The sequence below is a fragment of the Solanum pennellii genome, chromosome 11 (genome assembly GCF_001406875.1).
Source record: "Solanum pennellii chromosome 11, SPENNV200".
Classification (NCBI taxonomy): domain Eukaryota; kingdom Viridiplantae; phylum Streptophyta; class Magnoliopsida; order Solanales; family Solanaceae; genus Solanum; species Solanum pennellii.
The window spans coordinates 51246836-51250019 of record NC_028647.1 but is presented as its reverse complement, the minus strand read 5'-3'; positions in this window follow the sequence as shown (position 1 = coordinate 51250019).

The following is a 3184-nucleotide window of genomic DNA, read 5'->3' as shown; positions in this document are numbered from 1 at the left end:
GATAGTATTAGTTTGTTGGTTATAATCGACAATAACTAGTGGATAGTAAGGGATAAGTATGTTCATGATAGGTGATAATAATAAAATAGAGGGGAATGTTAATTATTAATTTTATATTATACATAGATTCTCATGTAACATTCTGCCAAAATAAAAATAATAAAAAGAAATTTTACAAAGAAAGGAAATTGATTCGTAATATCCTCTATTATTATCGAACATCATATTGATATAATAATATATGTATAAGTAAAGGTTAGGTTATTATAACTTATAAAGACCATTAAATTTATGATTTTTGGAGATATTAAGAATTTATCCTAGGCTTGAAATTGAACAAATGTGATTCTTGACATATAAATTTTTGAAGCTCAATTAGATATATGAGTGAATTTTTGGGTCTAGGATAGATATATAATAATATGGGTGTATATTAACTCGCATGCTTACGAATATTTCATATACAATTGGTATATTGGGAACTCTTGAAGCTTTGTGAAACGGAAAAATAAGATCTTGAAGATTCGTGATATGTGTTCAACATTCGAGGTATGTTAAGAATTTTAGACCCGTTGAAGGACGTTTTCCTAATTAAAGATTACAAAATAAAAATAGACAAAGGGGTAAGGGCGAATGACGGGGGTCTCGTATCAATGATGTGAAGGGCATTGGTACGAGTACCGGTGTTATAAAAGGAAAAGTTACTATTATAGAATGTGGATGTAAATTTGAGAATGCCAAAGCATATGGGCATTAGCTGATATATTATTGACTAGAAACCCTTGTGTGATTGCGTTTTCTTTATTAAACTCGTATAGTGATAATTGAGGTGGTTATGTATTATGTTGATACTTGAATGATTGAGGTGCATCATCATCCCCTTATTTTAAATACTATGGTGTACATGCATTGACATGAGATTGAGTATAAGTTGGGCACGTGGAGATCGTCCGTGCTGGGGATGGTGAGATGTTAAGATTATAATTTGGGCACGTAAAGATCGTTCGTGTGGAATTTGTTTGATATTATGATGGCGCGTTGAGATCGTCCATACAGACAGGTCACGGTCGTCCGTGTCAGTATATGGATCGCAAGTCCCCCATAGGTCTTGAACTCTCGATGTATTTCCAAGGAGTATCATGTATATACGATTGAGAGAGTATTTGGAATTTGAGGCATCTCATTTCATGGTGTCACATTGCATTGCATCTCATTATATCCTTCATTTTTTTCGTCGATTATGGATTTTATTGGTGGTTAAAAAGTACGTGATATTTAATTTCCTCTATTTGATGGAACTTGACTGGTAAATATTATATATACTTGTATACATAAAGCACTAATTTTCTTACATAAACTCCTGTCACTACTTCTTCATTGTCAGTCAATGAGATATACTGGGTAGACGTGATTTCGTACTCATACTACACTTGTTGCACTCTTTTATGGTGTAGATTGGATTCCAATTTTGGACACGTTCTTAGAGCTTTGAGTATGATTTTGGATTGTCGTGGAGTTGTGGTGTGCTGCTTGGGATATTCTATGGCCCACACCTTCAATCTCCCCTTATTTATTAAGTTATTATGATATTCTAATAGGATATTTCTTATGTTTAGTGTTTCATATTAGTTTGGGCTTGTATCCTATTGTAGAAGCTCTTGTACCTATGACACTAAATCTTGGGGTGATATTTCTATTTTCCGAATTAATTTTTGAGAACTTAGTATATTAGATATTAGTTTGTCCTTACCTATTCACGTTTAAGTTGGATTGATGAAATTTATTGGGTTCGCTTACCTACCGGTTAGGAACATAGGTGCCATCACGACTCGTGATTTTGGGTCGTGACAATACATTTTAGTAAGAAAATTCGTGTCTGTTTATTCTATTGAGTGCATAAATATATTTTGAAACACTATATAATGAATGAACCGTAGAAGCAATTAACTGATAAAAAGCAAAATCATATTATTTTTCAGCTTCATCATGAGTAATTTTCATCTTTTTGTATCTATTGTTGTCCTTCTCCTTCTAAATACATCAATATAAGTTACAGCTATTAGAATTGAGAACATTTCAACAAAATCGTTAGAGGTCAAAGCGATTTTTCAATCTTTCATGGAGTTAAAAACTTTTCAATCCATGCGCATAGTTCCTTCGGGGCCAAATCCAATACACCATGGTGGAACTCCAAATTCCGGGAATTTCACAAATACATTTGCTACACTCAAACCAAATAGAACAAACAATTAGCAATTAAAAGAAAAACTTTATAACTTGTAATAAAGCCATAGACATATACATTATTTTTAAATGGAGGTTGTTTCATTATATTAAATTATTACTTTTATTTTATTATATTAATATTATTATAGATATTTTGTTATTTTATATATTTTGTAATTTTAGTTATAATTTTTGTACTATAATGAATGTTAACAAAAATCTGATATGAATTATGCATGATTTAACAAAAAAATAAATGATATCACAAAAGTTATTACCAATGGGATTTTAGGTTACTATTTTAAATTTTTGCACATTACAATATCCTTAATTTTGGAAGATAGGTGTGGCTTCTCTCAATATCATTATAAAACAAAAGTAAGGTTTGTGATGGTGACATGAGAAAGAGATCGGGGATGTCATCTCGTAAGAAGCCCCATTCAAAATTGTTATTCTTTCATTTAATCAATGAGCTTTCATGAATGTTTTAGTTTTTGCACTTTTTTCATGAAGTTATTCTTTCCTGTGTGGCTTATTTATCTTAGGCTTAGGGGTGTCACGTGACACAATTTCATTGGATAAATTAATTAAATACCATTACATATTGGAAGGATAAAATATATAATATGATAAAAATTTTAAAGTGATCTTACTTTACATCAACAACATTGCAGCTCATTTGGTTGGGCGTCTTATATTTAACCTTCAAGTGCTGTATTTTATACTTCGCCCATAGATTTCTTGATAAAAATTTCAAATAATTGATCAAGAGTGTCACTGTAAGCATTAAAATTTTATTTGATTTAAATTCATAAATTAATTTAGATTATATAAAATTCATGAAAATAGTGGAGGTTATGTGGCAATCCAAGTCAAACTAAATATGACATTAAGGTCATGCCACGTGTCAAAGTTACGTGACAATCCAAGTCAAATTAAATACGCCATTAAAATCATG